This window comes from Taudactylus pleione, unplaced genomic scaffold, assembly GCF_031769625.1.
Source record: "Taudactylus pleione unplaced genomic scaffold, aTauple2 ptg000967l, whole genome shotgun sequence".
NCBI classification, from domain to species: Eukaryota; Metazoa; Chordata; class Amphibia; order Anura; family Myobatrachidae; genus Taudactylus; species Taudactylus pleione.
In genome coordinates this window covers 6,543,049-6,555,000 of record NW_028285368.1, presented here as the reverse complement: position 1 = coordinate 6,555,000, position 11,952 = coordinate 6,543,049, and the positions used below count along the sequence as shown (strand labels likewise).

Sequence of the window (11,952 nt, the reverse complement as noted above, 5' to 3'; positions counted from 1 at the left end):
TAACTCAAGTAAATTCATTGATAAGTTGAAAAAATTAAATGTAAAATTTAATAGAAAAGAATGTTATGGCAGTATAAAATTACCTACAGCACCTGTTATTCCCAGGTGGTCTCCCATTCAAGTACTAACCAGGCCCAACACTGCATAGCTTCCAAGATCAGACTAGATTGGGCATGTCCAGTGTGGTTTGGCTCTAGGTGCTCAAAAACATTAACTTTAGACCTCTTTTACTTCTTAACTCAAGTAAATTCATTGATAAGTTGAAAAAATGAAATGTAAAATGTAATAGAAAAGAATGTTTTGGCTGTATAAAATTACCTACAGCACCTGGTATTCCCAGGTGGTCTCCCATCCAAATACTAACCAGGCCCAACTCTGCATAGCTTCCAAGATCAGAAGAGATTGGGCATGTCCAGTGTGGTTTGACTGTAGGTGCTCAAAAACATTCACTTTAGACCTCTTTTACTTCTTAACTCAAGTAAATTCATTGATAAGTTGAAAAAATTAAATGTAAAATTTAATAGAAAAGAATGTTATGTAAGTATAAAATTTCCTACAGCATCTGGTATTCCCAGGTGGTCTCCCATCCAAGTACTAACCATGCCCAACACTGCATAGCTTCCAAGATCAGATGAGATTGGGCATGTCCAGAGTTGTTTGGCTGTAGGTGCTCAAAAATATTAACTTTAGACCTCTTTTACTTCTTAACTCAAGTAAATTCATTGACAAGTTGAAAAAATTAAATGTAAAATGTAATAGAAATGAATGTTTTGGCTGTATAAAATTACCTACAGCACCTGGTATTCCCAGGTGGTCTCCCATCCACGTACTAAACAGGCCCAACACTGCATAGCTTCCAAGATCAGACGAGATTGGGCATGTCCAGTATGGTTTGGATGTAGGTGCTCAAAAAATTTAACTTTAGACCTCTATTACTTCTTAACTCAAGTAAATTCATTGATAAGTTGAAAAAATTAAATGTAAAATGTAATAGAAAAGAATTTTATGGCAGTATAAAATTACCTACAGCACCTGGTATTCCCAGGTGGTCTCCCATCCACGTAATAACCATGCCCAACACTGCACAGCTTCCAAGATCAGACGACATTGGCCATGTCTAGTGTGGTTTGGCTGTAGGTGCTCAAAAACATTATCTTTAGACCTCTTTTACTTCTTAACTCAAGTAAATTCATTGATAAGTTGAAAAAATTAAATGTAAAATGTAATAGAAAAGAATGTTATGGCAGTATAAAATTACCTACAGCACCTGGTATTCCCAGGTGGTTTCCCATCCAAGTACTAACCATGCCCAACACTGCATAGCTTCCAAGATCAGACGACACTGGCCATGTCCAGTGTGGTTTGGCTGTACGTGCTCAAAAATATTAACTTTAGACCTCTTTTACTTCTTAACTCAAGTAAATTCATTGATAAGTTTAAAAAATGTAATGTAAAATGTAATAGAAAAGAATGTTATGGCTGCATAAAATTACCTACAGCACCTGGTATTCCCAGGTGGACTCACATCCAAGTTTTAACCAGGCCCAAGACTGCATAGCTTCCAAGATCAGACGAGATTGGGCATGTCCAGTGTGGTTTGGTTGTAGGTGCTCAAAAACATTAACTTTAGACCTCTATTACTTCTTAACTCAAGTAAATTCATTGATAAGTTGAAAAAATTAAATGTAAAATGTAATAGAAAAGAATGTTATGGCAGTATAAAATTACCTACAGCACCTGGTATTCCCAGCTGGTCTCCCATCCACGCAATAACCATGCCCAACACTGCACAGCTTCCAAGATCAGACGACATTGGCCATGTCCAGTGTGGTTTGGCTGTAGGTGCTCAAAAACATTAACTTTAGACCTCTTATACTTCTTAACTCAAGTATATTCATTGATAAGTTGAAAAAATTAAATGTAAAATGTAATAGAAAAGAATGTTATGTCAGTATAAAATTACCTACAGCATCAGGTATTCCCAGGTGGTCTCCCATCCAAGTACTAACCAGGCCCAACACTGCATAGCTTCCAAGATCAGACGAGATTGGGCATGTCCAGGGTGGTTTGGCTGTAGGTGCTCAAAAACATTAACTTTAGCCCTCTTTTACTTCTTAACTCAAGTAAATTCATTGATAAGTTGAAAAAATTAAATGTAAAATTTAATAGAAAAGAATGTTATGGCAGTATAAAATTACCTACAGCACCTGTTATTCCCAGGGGGTCTCCCATTCAAGTACTAACCAAGCCCAACACTGCATAGCTTCCAAGATCAGACGAGATTGGGCATGTCCAGTGTGGTTTTGCTCTAGGTGCTCAAAAACATTAACTTTAGACCTCTTTTACTTCTTAACTCAAGTAAATTCATTGATAAGTTGAAAAAATGAAATGTAAAATGTAATAGAAAAGAATGTTTGGGCTGTATAGAATTACCTACGGCACCTGGTATTCCCAGGTGGTCTCCCATCCAAATACTCACCAGGCCCAACACTGCATAGCTTCCAAGATCAGACGAGATTGGGCATGTCCAGTGTGGTTTGGCTGTAGGTGCTCAAGAAACGTAACTTTAGACGTCTATTACTTCTTAACTCAAGTAAATTCATTGATAAGTTGAAAAAATGAAATGTAAAATGTAATAGAAAAGAATGTTATGGCAGTATAAAATTACCTACAGCACCTGGTATTCCCAGGTGGTCTCCCATCCAAGTACTAACCAGGCCCAACACTGCAAAGCTTCCAAGATCAGATGAGATTGGGCATGTCCAGTGTGGTTTGACTGTAGGTGCTCAAAAACATTAACTTTAGACCTCTTTTACTTCTTAACTCATGTAAATTCATTGATAAGTTGAAAAAATTTAATGTAAAATTTAATAGAAAAGAATGTTATGGCAGTATAGAATTACCTACAGCACCTGTTATTCCCAGGTGGTCTCCCATTCGAGTACTAACCAGGCCCAACACTGCATAGCTTCCAAGATCAGATGAGATTGGGCATGTCCAGTGTGGTTTGGCTCTAGGTGCTCAAAACCATTAACTTTAGACCTCTTTTACTTCTTAACTCAAGTAAATTTATTGATAAGTTGAAAAAATTAAATGTAAAATGTAATACAAAAGAATGTTATGTAAGTATAAAATTTCCTACAGCATCTGGTATTCCCAGGTGGTCTCCCATCCAAGTACTAACCAGGCCCAACACTGCATAGCTTCCAAGATCAGATGAGATTGGGCATGTCCAGAGTGGTTTGGCTGTAGGTGCTCAAAAACATTAACTTTAGACCTCTTTTACTTCTTAACTCAAGTAAATTCATTGACAAGTTGAAAAAATTAAATGTAAAATGTAATAGAAATGAATGTTTTGGCTGTATAAAATTACCTACAGCACCTGGTATTCCCAGGTGGTCTCCCATCCACGTACTAACCAGGCCCAACACTGCATAGCTTCCAAGATCAGACGAGATTGGGCATGTCCAGTATGGTTTGGCTGTAGGTGCTCAAAAAACTTAACTTTAGACCTCTATTACTTCTTAACTCAAGTAAATTCATTGATAAGTTGAAAAAATTAAATGTAAAATGTAATAGAAAAGAATGTTATGGCAGTATAAAATTACCTACAGCACCTGGTATTCCCAGGTGGTCTCCCATCCACGTAATAACCATGCCCAACACTGCACAGCTTACAAGATCAGACGACATTGGCCATGTCTAGTGTGGTTTGGCTGTAGGTGCTCAAAAACATTATCTTTAGACCTCTTTTACTTCTTAACTCAAGTAAATTCATTGACAAGTTGAAAGAATTAAATGTAAAATGTAATAGAAATGAATGTTTTGGCTGTATAAAATTACCTACAGCACCTGATATTCCCAGGTGGTCTCCCATCCACGTACTAACCAGGCCCAACACTGCATAGCTTCCAAGATCAGACGAGATTGGGCATGTCCAGTATGGTTTGGCTGTAGGTGCTCAAAAAATTTAACTTTAGACCTCTATTACTTCTTAACTCAAGTAAATTCATTGATAAGTTGAAAAAATTAAATGTAAAATGTAATAGAAAAGAATGTTATGGCAGTAAAAAATTACCTACAGCACCTGGTATTCCCAGGTGGTCTCCCATCCACGTAATAACCATGCCCAACACTGCACAGCTTCCAAGATCAGACGACACTGGCCATGTCCAGTGTGGTTTGGCTGTACGTGCTCAAAAATATTAACTTTAGACCTCTTTTACTTCTTAACTCAAGTAAATTCATTGATAAGTTGAAAAAATTAAATGTAAAATGTAATAGAAAAGAATGTTATGGCTGCATAAAATTACCTACAGCACCTGGTATTCCCAGGTGGACTCACATCCAAGTTTTAACCAGGCCCAAGACTGCATAGCTTCCAAGATCAGACGAGATTGGGCATGTCCAGTGTGGTTTGGTTGTAGGTGCTCAAAAACATTAACTTTAGACCTCTATTACTTCTTAACTCAAGTAAATTCATTGATAAGTTGAAAAAATTAAATGTAAAATGTAATAGAAAAGAATGTTATGGCAGTATAAAATTTCCTACAGCACCTGGTATTCCCAGCTGGTCTCCCATCCACGAAATAACCATGCCCAACACTGCACAGCTTCCAAGATCAGACGACATTGGCCATGTCCAGTGTGGTTTGGCTGTAGGTGCTCAAAAACATTAACTTTAGACCTCTTTTACTTCTTAACTCAAGTATATTCATTGATAAGTTGAAAAAATTAAATGTAAAATGTAATAGAACAGAATGTTATGTCAGTATAAAATTACCTACAGCATCAGGTATTCCCAGGTGGTCTCCCATCCAAGTACTAACCAGGACCAATACTGCATAGCTTCCAAGATCAGACGAGATTGGGCATGTCCAGTGTGGTTTTGCTCTAGGTGCTCAAAAACATTAACTTTAGACCTCTTTTACTTCTTAACTCAAGTAAATTCATTGATAAGTTGAAAAAATTAAATGTAAAATGTAATAGAAAAGAATGTTTTGGCTGCATAGAATTACCTACGGCACCTGGTGGTCCCAGGGGGTCTCCCATCCAAATACTAACCAGGCCCAACACTGCATAGCTTCCAAGATCAGACGAGATTGGGCATGTCCAGTGTGGTTTGGCTGTAGGTGCTCAAGAAACGTAACTTTAGACGTCTATTACTTCTTAACTCAAGTAAATTCATTGATAAGTTGAAAAAATGAAATGTAAAATGTAATAGAAAAGAATGTTATGGCAGTATAAAACTACCTTCTGCACCTGGTTTTCCCAGATGGTCTCCCATCCAAGTACTGACCAGGCCCAACACTGCATAGCTACCAAGATCAAATCAGATTGGGCATGTCCAGTGTAGATTGGCTGTAGGTGCTCAAAAGCATTAACTTTAGACCTCTTTTCTTCTTAACTCAAGTAAATTCATTGATAATTTGAAAAAATTAAATGTAAAATGTAATAGAAAAGAATGTTATGGCAGTATAAAATTACCTACAGCATCTGGTATTCCCAGGTGGTCTCCCATCCAAGTACTAACCAGGCCCAACACTGCATAGCTTCCAAGATCAGACGAGATTGGGTATGTCCAGTGTGGTTTGGCTGTAGGTGCCCAAAAACATTAACTTTAGACCTCTTTTACTTCTAAACTCAAGTAAATTCATTGATAAGTTGAAAAATGAAATGTAAAATGTAACAGAAAAGAATGTTATGGCAGTATAAAATTACCTACAGCTCCTGGCATTCCCAGGTGGTCTCCCATCCAAGTACTAACCTGGCCCAACACTGCATAGCTTCCAAGATCAGATGAGATTGGGTATGTCCAGTGTGGTTTGGCTGTAGGTGCTCAAACACATTAACTTTAGAACTCTTTTACATCTTAACTCAAGTAAATTCATTGATAAGTTGAAAAAATTTAATGTAAAATGTAACAGAAAAGAATGTTATGGCTGTATAAAATTACCTACAGCACCTGGTATTCCCAGGTGGTCTCCCATCCAAGTACTAACCAGGCCCAACACTGCATAGCTTCCAAGATCAGACGAGATTGGGCATGTCCAGTGTGGTTTGGCTGTAGGTGCTCAAAATGCTTAACTTTAGACCTCTTTTACTTCTTTACTCAAGTAAATTCATTGATAAGTTAAAAAAATTAAATGTAAAATGTAATAGAAAAGAATGTTATGGCAGCATAAAAATACCTACAGCACCTGGTATTCCCAGGTGGTCTCCCAACCAAATACTAACCAGGCCCAACACTGCATAGCTTCCAAGATCAGACGAGATTGGGCATGTCCAGTGTGGTTTGGCTGTAGGTGCTCAAAAGCATTAAATTTAGACGTGTATTACTTCGTAACTCAAGTAAATTCATTGATAAGTTGAAAAAATGAAATGTAAAATGTAATAGAAAAGAATGTTATGGCAGTATAAAATTACCTACAGCACCTGGTATTCCCAGGTGGTCTCCCATGCAAGTACTAACCAGGCCCAACACTGCATAGCTTCCAAGATCAGACGAGATTGTGCATGTCCAGTGTGGTTTGGCGTTAGGTGCTCAAGAAATGTAACTTTAGACCTCTATTACTTCTTAACTCAAGTAAATTCATTGATAAGTTGAAAAAATTAAATGTAAAATATAATAGAAAAGAATGTTATGGCAGTATAAAATTACCTACAGCACCTGGTATTCCCAGCTGGTCTCCCATCCACGTAATAACCATGCTCAACATTGCACAGCTTCCAAGATCAGACAACATTGGCCATGTCCAGTGTGGTTTGGCTGTAGGTGCTCAAAAACTTTAACTTTAGACCTCTTTTACTTCTTAACTCAAGTATATTCATTGATAAGTTGAAAAAATTAAATGTAAAATGTAATAGAAAAGAATGTTATGGCAGTATAAAATTACCTACAGCACCTGGTATTCCCAGGTGGTTTCCCATGCAAGGACTAACCATGTCCAACACTGCATAGCTTCCAAGATCAGACGACATTGGCCATGTCCAGTGTGGTTTGGCTGTACGTGCTCAAAAATATTAACTTTAGACCTCTTTTACTTCTTAACTCAAGTAAATTAATTGATAAGTTGAAAAAATTGAATGTAAAATGTAATAGAAAAGAATGTTATGTCAGTATAAAATTACCTACAGCATGAGGTATTCCCAGCTGGTCTCCCATCCATGTACTAACCAGGCCCAACACTGCATAGCTTCCAAGATCAGACTAGATTGGGCATGTCCAGTGTGGTTTGGCTCTAGGTGCTCAAAAACATTAACTTTAGACCTCTTTTACTTCTTAACTCAATTAAATTCATTGATAAGTTGAAAAAATTAAATGTAAAATGTAATAGAAAAGAATGTTTTGGCTGTATAAAATTACCTACAGCACCTGGTATTCCCAGGTGGTCTCCCATCCAAATACTAACCAGGCCCAACTCTGCATAGCTTCCAAGATCAGAAGAGATTGGGCATGTCCAGTGTGGTTTGACTGTAGGTGCTCAAAAACATTCACTTTAGACCTCTTTTACTTCTTAACTCAAGTAAATTCATTGATAAGTTGAAAAAATTAAATGTAAAATTTAATAGAAAAGAATGTTATGTAAGTATAAAATTTCCTACAGCATCTGGTATTCCCAGGTGGTCTCCCATCCAAGTACTAACCATGCCCAACACTGCATAGCTTCCAAGATCAGATGAGATTGGGCATGTCCAGAGTTGTTTGGCTGTAGGTGCTCAAAAATATTAACTTTAGACCTCTTTTACTTCTTAACTCAAGTAAATTCATTGACAAGTTGAAAAAATTAAATGTAAAATGTAATAGAAATGAATGTTTTGGCTGTATAAAATTACCTACAGCACCTGGTATTCCCAGGTGGTCTCCCATCCACGTACTAACCAGGCCCAACACTGCATAGCTTCCAAGATCAGACGAGATTGGGCATGTCCAGTATGGTTTGGATGTAGGTGCACAAAAAAATTTAACTTTAGACCTCTATTACTTCTTAACTCAAGTAAATTCATTGATAAGGTGAAAAAATTAAATGTAAAATGTAATAGAAAAGAATTTTATGGCAGTATAAAATTACCTACAGCACCTGGTATTCCCAGGTGGTCTCCCATCCACGTAATAACCATGCCCAACACTGCACAGCTTCCAAGATCAGACGACATTGGCCATGTCTAGTGTGGTTTGGCTGTAGGTGCTCAAAAACATTATCTTTAGACCTCTTTTACTTCTTAACTCAAGTAAATTCATTGATAAGTTGAAAAAATTAAATGTAAAATGTAATAGAAAAGAATGTTATGGCAGTATAAAATTACCTACAGCACCTGGTATTCCCAGGTGGTTTCCCATCCAAGTACTAACCATGCCCAACACTGCATAGCTTCCAAGATCAGACAACACTGGCCATGTCCAGTGTGGTTTGGCGGTACGTGCTCAAAAATATTAACTTTAGACCTCTTTTACTTCTTAACTCAAGTAAATTCATTGATAAGTTGAAAAAATGTAATGTAAAATGTAATAGAAAAGAATGTTATGGCTGCATAAAATTACCTACAGCACCTGGTATTCCCAGGTGGACTCACATCCAAGTTTTAACCAGGCCCAAGACTGCATAGCTTCCAAGATCAGACGAGATTGGGCATGTCCAGTGTGGTTTGGTTGTAGGTGCTCAAAAACATTAACTTTAGACCTCTATTACTTCTTAACTCAAGTAAATTCATTGATAAGTTGAAAAAATTAAATGTAAAATGTAATAGAAAAGAATGTTATGGCAGTATAAAATTACCTACAGCACCTGGTATTCCCAGCTGGTCTCCCATCCACGCAATAACCATGCCCAACACTGCACAGCTTCCAAGATCAGACGACATTGGCCATGTCCAGTGTGGTTTGGCTGTAGGTGCTCAAAAACATTAACTTTAGACCTCTTATACTTCTTAACTCAAGTATATTCATTGATAAGTTGAAAAAATTAAATGTAAAATGTAATAGAAAAGAATGTTATGTCAGTATAAAATTACCTACAGCATCAGGTATTCCCAGGTGGTCTCCCATCCAAGTACTAACCAGGCCCAACACTGCATAGCTTCCAAGATCAGACGAGATTGGGCATGTCCAGGGTGGTTTGGCTGTAGGTGCTCAAAAACATTAACTTTAGCCCTCTTTTACTTCTTAACTCAAGTAAATTCATTGATAAGTTGAAAAAATTAAATGTAAAATTTAATAGAAAAGAATGTTATGGCAGTATAAAATTACCTACAGCACCTGTTATTCCCAGGTGGTCTCCCATTCAAGTACTAACCAGGCCCAACACTGCATAGCTTCCAAGATCAGACAAGTCCAGTGTGGTTTTGCTCTAGGTGCTCAAAAAATTTAACTTTAGACCTCTATTACTTCTTAACTCAAGTAAATTCATTGATAAGGTGAAAAAATTAAATGTAAAATGTAATAGAAAAGAATTTTATGGTAGTATAAAATTACCTACAGCACCTGGTATTCCCAGGTGGTCTCCCATCCACGTAATAACCATGCCCAACACTGCACAGCTTCCAAGATCAGACGACATTGGCCATGTCTAGTGTGGTTTGGCTGTAGGTGCTCAAAAACATTATCTTTAGACCTCTTTTACTTCTTAACTCAAGTAAATTCATTGATAAGTTGAAAAAATTAAATGTAAAATGTAATAGAAAAGAATGTTATGGCAGTATAAAATTACCTACAGCACCTGGTATTCCCAGGTGGTTTCCCATCCAAGTACTAACCATGCCCAACACTGCATAGCTTCCAAGATCAGACGACACTGGCCATGTCCAGTGTGGTTTGGCTGTACGTGCTCAAAAATATTAACTTTAGACCTCTTTTACTTCTTAACTCAAGTAAATTCATTGATAAGTTGAAAAAATGTAATGTAAAATGTAATAGAAAAGAATGTTATGGCTGCATAAAATTACCTACAGCACCTGGTATTCCCAGGTGGACTCACATCCAAGTTTTAACCAGGCCCAAGACTGCATAGCTTCCAAGATCAGACGAGATTGGGCATGTCCAGTGTGGTTTGGTTGTAGGTGCTCAATAACATTAACTTTAGACCTCTATTACTTCTTAACTCAAGTAAATTCATTGATAAGTTGAAAAAATAAAATGTAAAATGTAATAGAAAAGAATGTTATGGCAGTATAAAATTACCTACAGCACCTGGTATTCCCAGCTGGTCTCCCATCCACGCAATAACCATGCCCAACACTGCACAGCTTCCAAGATCAGATGACATTGGCCATGTCCAGTGTGGTTTGGCTGTAGGTGCTCAAAAACATTAACTTTAGACCTCTTATACTTCTTAACTCAAGTATATTCATTGATAAGTTGAAAAAATTAAATGTAAAATGTAATAGAAAAGAATGTTATGTCAGTATAAAATTACCTACAGCATCAGGTATTCCCAGGTGGTCTCCCATCCAAGTACTAACCAGGCCCAACACTGCATAGCTTCCAAGATCAGACGAGATTGGGCATGTCCAGGGTGGTTTGGCTGTAGGTGCTCAAAAACATTAACTTTAGCCCTCTTTTACTTCTTAACTCAAGTAAATTCATTGATAAGTTGAAAAAATTAAATGTAAAATTTAATAGAAAAGAATGTTATGGCAGTATAAAATTACCTACAGCACCTGTTATTCCCAGGTGGTCTCCCATTCAAGTACTAACCAGGCCCAACACTGCATAGCTTCCAAGATCAGACGAGATTGGGCATGTCCAGTGTGGTTTTGCTCTAGGTGCTCAAAAACATTAACTTTAGACCTCTTTTACTTCTTAACTCAAGTAAATTCATTGATAAGTTGAAAAAATGAAATGTAAAATGTAATAGAAAAGAATGTTTTGGCTGTATAGAATAACCTACGGCACCTGGTATTCCCAGGTGGTCTCCCATCCAAATACTAACCAGGCCCAACACTGCATAGCTTCCAAGATCAGACGAGATTGGGCATGTCCAGTGTGGTTTGGCTGTAGGTGCTCAAGAAACGTAACTTTAGACGTCTATTACTTCTTAACTCAAGTAAATTCATTGATAAGTTGAAAAAATGAAATGTAAAATGTAATAGAAAAGAATGTTATGGCAGTATAAAATTACCTACAGCACCTGGTATTCCCAGGTGGTCTCCCATCCAAGTACTAACCAGGCCCAACACTGCAAAGCTTCCAAGATCAGACGAGATTGGGCATGTCCAGTGTGGTTTGACTGTAGGTGCTCAAAAACATTAACTTTAGACCTCTTTTACTTCTTAACTCATGTAAATTCATTGATAAGTTGAAAAAATTTAATGTAAAATTTAATAGAAAAGAATGTTATGGCAGTATAAAATTACCTACAGCACCTGTTATTCCCAGGTGGTCTCCCATTCGAGTACTAACCAGGCCCAACACTGCATAACTTCCAAGATCAGACGAGATTGGGCATGTCCAGTGTGGTTTGGCTCTAGGTGCTCAAAACCATTAACTTTAGACCTCTTTTACTTCTTAACTCAAGTAAATTTATTGATAAGTTGAAAAAATTAAATGTAAAATGTAATACAAAAGAATGTTATGTAAGTATAAAATTTCCTACAGCATCTGGTATTCCCAGGTGGTCTCCCATCCAAGTACTAACCAGGCCCAACACTGCATAGCTTCCAAGTTCAGATGAGATTGGGCATGTCCAGAGTGGTTTGGCTGTAGGTGCTCAAAAACATTAACTTTAGACCTCTTTTACTTCTTAACTCAAGTAAATTCATTGACAAGTTGAAAAAATTAAATGTAAAATGTAATAGAAATGAATGTTTTGGCTGTATAAAATTACCTACAGCACCTGGTATTCCCAGGTGGTCTCCCATCCACGTACTAACCAGGCCCAACACTGCATAGCTTCCAAGATCAGACGAGATTGGGCATGTCCAGTATGGTTTGGCTGTAGGTGCTCAAAAAACTTA

General features: G+C 37.3%; 2 non-coding genes and 29 pseudogenes across 2 annotated transcripts; all 31 read right to left on the bottom strand.

Moving 5' to 3' along the window:
• Positions 1–80: 80 nt before the first annotated feature.
• On the bottom strand, positions 81–199 carry LOC148458994 (5S ribosomal RNA; annotated as a pseudogene).
• Positions 200–315: 116 nt separating this feature from the next.
• LOC148458993 (5S ribosomal RNA) lies at positions 316–434 on the bottom strand (annotated as a pseudogene).
• A 116-nt stretch (positions 435–550) lies between these two features.
• LOC148458992 (5S ribosomal RNA) lies at positions 551–669 on the bottom strand (annotated as a pseudogene).
• Positions 670–785: 116 nt separating this feature from the next.
• Positions 786–904, bottom strand: LOC148458991 (5S ribosomal RNA; annotated as a pseudogene).
• A 1,056-nt stretch (positions 905–1,960) lies between these two features.
• Positions 1,961–2,079, bottom strand: LOC148458990 (5S ribosomal RNA; annotated as a pseudogene).
• A 116-nt stretch (positions 2,080–2,195) lies between these two features.
• LOC148458989 (5S ribosomal RNA) lies at positions 2,196–2,314 on the bottom strand (annotated as a pseudogene).
• A 116-nt stretch (positions 2,315–2,430) lies between these two features.
• Positions 2,431–2,549, bottom strand: LOC148458988 (5S ribosomal RNA; annotated as a pseudogene).
• Positions 2,550–2,665: 116 nt separating this feature from the next.
• On the bottom strand, positions 2,666–2,784 carry LOC148458987 (5S ribosomal RNA; annotated as a pseudogene).
• A 116-nt stretch (positions 2,785–2,900) lies between these two features.
• LOC148458986 (5S ribosomal RNA) lies at positions 2,901–3,019 on the bottom strand (annotated as a pseudogene).
• Positions 3,020–3,135: 116 nt separating this feature from the next.
• Positions 3,136–3,254, bottom strand: LOC148458985 (5S ribosomal RNA; annotated as a pseudogene).
• Positions 3,255–3,370: 116 nt separating this feature from the next.
• Positions 3,371–3,489, bottom strand: LOC148458984 (5S ribosomal RNA; annotated as a pseudogene).
• A 351-nt stretch (positions 3,490–3,840) lies between these two features.
• LOC148458983 (5S ribosomal RNA) lies at positions 3,841–3,959 on the bottom strand (annotated as a pseudogene).
• Positions 3,960–4,780: 821 nt separating this feature from the next.
• Positions 4,781–4,899, bottom strand: LOC148458982 (5S ribosomal RNA; annotated as a pseudogene).
• A 116-nt stretch (positions 4,900–5,015) lies between these two features.
• On the bottom strand, positions 5,016–5,134 carry LOC148458981 (5S ribosomal RNA; annotated as a pseudogene).
• Positions 5,135–5,250: 116 nt separating this feature from the next.
• On the bottom strand, positions 5,251–5,369 carry LOC148458980 (5S ribosomal RNA; annotated as a pseudogene).
• Positions 5,370–5,484: 115 nt separating this feature from the next.
• LOC148458979 (5S ribosomal RNA) lies at positions 5,485–5,603 on the bottom strand (annotated as a pseudogene).
• Positions 5,604–5,718: 115 nt separating this feature from the next.
• On the bottom strand, positions 5,719–5,837 carry LOC148458978 (5S ribosomal RNA). Its single transcript, XR_015873961.1, has one exon. It is a non-coding gene; the product is annotated as a 5S ribosomal RNA (ribosomal RNA).
• A 116-nt stretch (positions 5,838–5,953) lies between these two features.
• LOC148458977 (5S ribosomal RNA) lies at positions 5,954–6,072 on the bottom strand. The gene has a single exon (XR_015873052.1). It is a non-coding gene; the product is annotated as a 5S ribosomal RNA (ribosomal RNA).
• A 116-nt stretch (positions 6,073–6,188) lies between these two features.
• Positions 6,189–6,307, bottom strand: LOC148458976 (5S ribosomal RNA; annotated as a pseudogene).
• Positions 6,308–6,423: 116 nt separating this feature from the next.
• Positions 6,424–6,542, bottom strand: LOC148458975 (5S ribosomal RNA; annotated as a pseudogene).
• Positions 6,543–7,363: 821 nt separating this feature from the next.
• Positions 7,364–7,482, bottom strand: LOC148458974 (5S ribosomal RNA; annotated as a pseudogene).
• Positions 7,483–7,598: 116 nt separating this feature from the next.
• LOC148458973 (5S ribosomal RNA) lies at positions 7,599–7,717 on the bottom strand (annotated as a pseudogene).
• A 116-nt stretch (positions 7,718–7,833) lies between these two features.
• LOC148458972 (5S ribosomal RNA) lies at positions 7,834–7,952 on the bottom strand (annotated as a pseudogene).
• A 1,057-nt stretch (positions 7,953–9,009) lies between these two features.
• On the bottom strand, positions 9,010–9,128 carry LOC148458971 (5S ribosomal RNA; annotated as a pseudogene).
• Positions 9,129–10,409: 1,281 nt separating this feature from the next.
• On the bottom strand, positions 10,410–10,528 carry LOC148458970 (5S ribosomal RNA; annotated as a pseudogene).
• A 116-nt stretch (positions 10,529–10,644) lies between these two features.
• Positions 10,645–10,763, bottom strand: LOC148458969 (5S ribosomal RNA; annotated as a pseudogene).
• Positions 10,764–10,879: 116 nt separating this feature from the next.
• On the bottom strand, positions 10,880–10,998 carry LOC148458968 (5S ribosomal RNA; annotated as a pseudogene).
• Positions 10,999–11,114: 116 nt separating this feature from the next.
• LOC148458967 (5S ribosomal RNA) lies at positions 11,115–11,233 on the bottom strand (annotated as a pseudogene).
• Positions 11,234–11,349: 116 nt separating this feature from the next.
• LOC148458966 (5S ribosomal RNA) lies at positions 11,350–11,468 on the bottom strand (annotated as a pseudogene).
• Positions 11,469–11,584: 116 nt separating this feature from the next.
• Positions 11,585–11,703, bottom strand: LOC148458965 (5S ribosomal RNA; annotated as a pseudogene).
• A 116-nt stretch (positions 11,704–11,819) lies between these two features.
• Positions 11,820–11,938, bottom strand: LOC148458964 (5S ribosomal RNA; annotated as a pseudogene).
• Positions 11,939–11,952: the final 14 nt, after the last annotated feature.